The sequence below is a fragment of the Columba livia genome, chromosome 1 (assembly GCF_036013475.1).
Source record: "Columba livia isolate bColLiv1 breed racing homer chromosome 1, bColLiv1.pat.W.v2, whole genome shotgun sequence".
NCBI classification, from domain to species: domain Eukaryota; kingdom Metazoa; phylum Chordata; class Aves; order Columbiformes; family Columbidae; genus Columba; species Columba livia.
In genome coordinates this window covers 169,898,883-169,904,969 of record NC_088602.1, presented here as the reverse complement: position 1 = coordinate 169,904,969, position 6,087 = coordinate 169,898,883, and positions in this window count along the sequence as shown.

The window sequence follows — 6,087 nt, the reverse complement described above, 5'->3', positions numbered from 1 at the left end:
GGGAATACGCTAAAGCACAGCGGGTGGCAGAGCAGGTCTCCTAGGAGAAGAGTAGGGCAGCAGCGAGGGTGACACTGAGATGCTATCAGAACTGCGGGGGCAGCTCCCATGTCATTGGAAGCAGATGCCCCACAGCCCTTCCAGCAGCTGAGCAGCAGCCCATGCTGTGGAGAACTAAGCATACCCTGGTCAACCAGACTCCCGTCTCACAACCCAATGGCTTGTCGTGCCAACAGAAACTCACAGTTGGGTCTGTTGTGCTGAAAAAATCTTGTCCATAGACTACTCAGCAGAGACAGGTAGATAAATCTGTACATTTCCCCTTTGAAATGGTGCACACATCCTTGCATCAGTGACTACATCTGCTTGTGAGGTGACTTGCACTTAAGAGCTGTGCATTTAATCCTGGCCCTGCGAAGGTCTCATCTCACACAAATCATTCGCCATTTTAAACACAAAAGTCTAGATGTAAAAAGTGAAACAACAACACAGCTTTGATATATAGTGATGATGGTGGTGATGGGTAAGGAGGGGAATAGACACAGAGAGGGCAGGTAGATAACATTGTACCTCCTTGCAATGTTATCTACCTGCTGCTTCTCCGTGTAACAAAACTGTCCTGCCCACATCATTGCCAGACATCTCTGGCTCTGCCACTGGGGATCTCCTATCCTACTGACTGGCACAGTCCCAACCTAGATAGGCACAGGAGCTTGGTGGCCTCTATTTGGGAGTCTGGACAGGATGGGATGTAGAGCTGGTGAGCTGTAATCAGGCTGGACAGCCAGGCTGCCAGAAGCATGCCTGCTTGCCCTTTTGCTGCCTTACCCAGTGACTGTCCATCTCTTGGAGCCTTGTGGAGCAACAGGAGTCTGTGGCCCAGGGTCTGGGGACTGACTTGTCCTCCTTACCCTTGGATGCCTCACTAGAGGTGGGCAAGACACCCTCCAGGCAGCCATTTCTCTCCAGCAGCTGAAGTGCAGCTGGTCAGGAAGAGGTTAGTTGAAATCAACCCAAACTGTGCCTAAAATAACCTGAGTTCAGAGACAAGATTTTTGTGTTGCTGTGTAAAAGAAACTGAACATCACCATGGGAAAAACATCCTTTTTAGGATGGAAAATTTTTAGGTTTTGTTTGTTTGTTTGTTTGTTTGACTGAAACATGCTGAGTCAAATAATTTCATGGGAACAAAATCAAAAATCTTACCAAAATTCAATGAAAGACCATGCAATAACTTTAAAAAAAATATATTTTTAATGATTTCATAATTAAAGCTTTATTGAGATGGGGGGATGTTTGCTTGTGTTTTTTTTAATTACGAGGAGTCCAGTGTGTTTGGCGTTCACCCCGGGTCCGTGGAGAGGCCTCAGCCAGCGGCAGGAGCAGCTCCCCCGTGCCCCCCCGCGGCTCGGCGGGGACAGGCGCGGAGGCGGCGCTGGGCTCCGCGGGGCGATGGCGCCACCCGGCGGCCACGGGCGGAACGCCAGGAAGAGCAGCCCCAGCGGGTTTAAATTCCGCTCCCACGCAGCGCTGCCGGCTCTTTACCTCGCACCAACTTTCTTGGTGTTGCTTCCACTTCCTTTGCGGAATCAGAAACCTAAAACCAGTCTCCTCCCTGGTTTTGAAAGGGTTGCTTTCACCTCTGTCAAAATTACACAGAATCACATAAAGGCTGGGGTTGGAAGGGATCTCTGGAGATCATCTAGTCCAACCCACCTAGAACAGATCGCACAGACATGTGTCCAGGCAGGTTTTGAATGTCTCCAGAGGAGGAGACTCCACAACCTCTCTGGGCAGCCTGTTCCAGTGCTCTGGAACCCTCAAAGAAAATAAGTTTTTCCTCATATTTGGGTGGAATCTCCTATGTTTCAGTCTGTGCCTGCTGCCCCTTATCCTATAATTGGGCACCACTGAAAAGAATCTGATCCCATCCTCTCTCTTGACACCCACCCTTGAGATATCTATAAGCATAAATAAGGTCCACTCTCAGCCTTCTCTTCTCCAGGCAGAACAGACCCAGCTTTCTCAGCCTTTCCTCATACTAAAGATGCTTCAAATCCCTCATCATCTTTGTAGCCTGCTGCTGAACTCCCTCCAGTAATTCCTTGTCCTTCTTAAACTGGGAAGCCCAGAACTGGACACAGTGGAATGTGGCTTACTGGTCTAGAGACCACCATGGGTACCACGTGGGTGCTGAAAGCATCCTGGACCCTGTATGTCTCATTGCTTCTTTGGCACTAGTCTCAGGCAGATGGGTTAGGGGCTGTGGGTCACATCTGGCTCCTTCCAGGCAAACAGGCAGTGAGAGCAGTTCAGCACTGCTAAAGCCAGAGTATCTGCAGGAGCAGCTTGTCTCTTTACTCTGATCAGAGGGGTCCTGGGATGACTAAGTGACACTGAGCAACACCGAGATGCCCAATTTCTGACACTCAAACAGGTTTGTTCAATCTGGCACAACCAGTAAAGATTTGCAGTAAAATGCCAAGGATGCTGTCCAGGTCCCTTTCCCCCCAGGACTATAGATCTCACCCCAAATTTTCAGCATTTCTTCAAACTCCTGATCCATCATTTGAGCCTCACTGCAGACATTTTTTGGGGGGAAATAGAGGACCGTGCTGTATGTTGGAGATATGGCATTCTACTTAAGCTCTTGACTAACTCATTACAGAACAAGATGACTATTTTGTAAGCCACAGCCTTTCCTTTCTCCTCAAATGTGCATTGATGGGAGAAACTCCTCAGCCAGGCAGAACCCTGGTTGACTCCAGAGATCCATCCAGATAAGGTCAACCTGGCCAACCAGGAGAGCAGCTCCTGCTCCACACCTGGCACTTTGGAAAGCCTTTTGTAGAAAATGGTACTCATATCTAGCATGGTGTTTCACTCATCACCATAGCAAAGGCAAAGCAAACACCTGTTTCCCTAGAAAGTGCAGGTGGCAGGGCATATTGGCTAAAGAGGGAGAGGATCCCACATACGACAGCTCTGGGTGCAGAAGGATGGGTGTGCTGCAGGTAGAGAGAGGGAACAAGACAAGCCCCAGGCACACAGGGACCAGGGTGACCAGAGTGAGGCAGGAACCCCCAGAGAAGACTCCCATGGCCACTGTCCTGCGTTGCTCAGTGCAGCAGGAAAGACTGCCTTGGGACAGAGCGGGACAAGACCCTGTGCTTCAGTGGTATGGTAAGGGCACAGATTAATCGAGCGCAGCTGATCACCAACAGGTCACCAACCCCAGCCTGTGTGGAGTGATGCAGACCAGCTAGTACCCAAGGGCTGGGCTTGCTGCTTCCAAGGCACACCTCCACTTTACATTCAGAGCTCCCCAGAAAGCAGGTAAATGTTGTCCGGGGCCCTTGGACTTCTTTTCTGAGGGCTCCCTGCTGAGAAAGGCAGCTGCTGCTGTGGCCCTCAGCTCAAAGCAGCCTTGGGTGCTGTTTCTGGATCCTACCAGAAATGACCCGCCTTAGAGACAGAAACTCAGGATTGTTCAGTCCCTTCTATTTATAGCCACACAAGCTCCTCTGAGGCAAAGGGAGCAACTGGTGCTGGGGAAAGTGAACCTGAAGAAGGCATTGCCCAGAGATGCGTGCTCATGGCAATGTACACCAACCACATACCAGGCTGCATGAGTAAGGGTGAAGTCAGCATGGTGTGGAAAGTGGTTATTCCCCTTTATTTAGCACTTGTGGGGCCATATCCGGAATACTGTGTCCAGTTTGGGCTTATCTCATTGCAACAGAGCTTGATCAAGTGGAACAAGTTTGGCAGGGGAGCCCCTGAAACATTTGGGGGCTGGCTGGAGCATGTGACCAGGAAGAGAGACTGATCCTTGCTTGGGGATGGTGGAGCTGGCACTGACTGCCAAAAGAGGAGCATTTTTATCAAGCTGGGGAGCATGTGGAATGTGAACCCAGCAAGGTCCTTCCGCATGCCAGGTCCTGGCACTTCTGGCCTGTGGCTCTGCCCCAAGGATTTACTGCACCCTTCATGCCCAGGCCTGGCTGGACACATGGAAACCTGCAGACCTGGCAAGCCTGCAGGATGGTGACCCTGAAAGTCCTTAGATCCAAGTTGTGACCCTGCCCTTCCTTGCCCTTTACCCGTGATATTCCTGACCTGAAGTTCATCTGAGTTCATCCCGCCTCCTGGTAATCCTGGCTGCTTTCATAATCCTGGTGTGTTCCCTGCCAGTCTTTCTCCAGTGTGTGCATTTCTGGTGCTCTGATCTCCTTGACTAGGGAAAGATAAGAAACTGGAGGGTCCTGCAGGCAGTGGATCATCAGCCCCCACCAACAAGGAAGCCCTTTGCAGAGGAAAGGGTGGGCACAAGCCTTACAGGGTTTACTAGACTTCTAGTGGGCAGATTTTAGGAAAAACAACAACAAAAACAGCACAAAAATCAAGCAACATTGTGCCTCCTCCACTCACTTGTTTCTTTTGATTCTGGCCAGTCTGGCTCCACCAGTCTAGGATTTCCCCAGGACTTGTATAGATGTGACAAACAGACAGATACATATACAAAGTATCTGTCTGGTTTGGTTTAAGTTCAGTTGTAAAAGAGGAAACTGCTGCTTTCCCAAAAGCATCTCCAGATTTGTGAGAAACCTGCAGGGTGGCACCACCCCTTTCCTGCCAGTGCCAAGTTCCAGAGAAATCTGTATTTAATTTGGCATTTAAATCAGCCCTCACCCAAATATTGAATAAGTGCAAAATAACTCTGGGCAGATTAGTATTTGTTTCCTTACAGAGCTTTAAAAAAGTACTCTAAAAGGTGCTATAAATCCATGGAAGGAGATTTTCACTTTCTGCTGAGCAGCATGCACCATAACAACCAAGTAATCAAGAAAATTGCCATGCCCTGCATTGATGGGAGGGCATACAGTGTCCCTCAGCCCTCCTAGTTCTGCTGCCTCTGGTGACAAGGTGCATTTGGGAGACACTTTCTGGTATGTGGCCATCAGTGAAGGAGTTGCTAAGTGTCTGGGATGTGGAAAACACACATCGTGAGAGCATGCTTTGCTCTTATTTCTCTGTTAGCCTTTCCATTTGCTCCACCAGGCCCCACTAAAGCAGTCGAGCTGGCTTTGTTTTATTTGACACATTTTTGGCTCCTCTTGTGACATTAGCTACGTTTAAGCCATCAATGATACCACACCAGCTCATAAACCTAATTTCTTGAAATTCTGGTATTGTTTCAAGCACATCCCTCCTACCTTCAGTCTGCAAGCCAACAACTTGCATCATGGCTTCACATAGCCCCTTCCCAATCTGCTCTCAATGTCACATTAGTATCCCTGAGTTTTCTCGCCCATTCTCTGTGTTACACATACGGAAGTGTGTAGGCAGAGGGGAGAGGAAGGTTAAGCAGAGCTTCCACCTTGAATTTACTAGAAAAAGGCAAGATGTCCTATGGCACATTTCAAACCAGTGCCTAGGAGGGCTCTTTCTCATGCCAAAGGATTCAGAAGACCCAAATATCTCTCTGTTGCCCTTCAGCACTGGTAGGCAGAGTGGAGAAAGCCCAGCCTGGCATATTCTAGTCAATACCGTGCCTGAGGAAGGCGGTTGGCTTGCCAGGAGCACCCATACATGGTAGCATAATATGTCATGTAAAAACTCAAGAGAAAGGAAACCTCTAAAACTGGAGACTACAGCCTCATTAAAATATATGGTTTAAAAAATTATCATAATAATTATTTTGCTTTGATAGTTTCTACTTTCAAGTAAAAATTACATTTGTTCAGAACATCAGAAAGAGATATTTTTACAAGCTGAATTAAATACCTACAAGCTCCTTTCCTGTTCTTGGTTATGTAAGTACCCAGCAAGACACAAGCAAATAAATACAGGAATATAGATGCAGCAGACACAGGCAGGTGCAGTGATGGAAAGATTACATCCTTCTTCCTGCATTTGCTTGCTGTGGCTTGGGTTTATATTTCTTCATTTCTTAAGCACTTCTAACATTGAATCAGCTTGCTTTATTCAAGAACAGTAGCATGGAGAAGCTACTAACCCTCTTCTGCACCCTTAGGCAGACGATCTCTGGTCCACAGTGACAGCTTCAAAGAAGCCAGCTCTTTG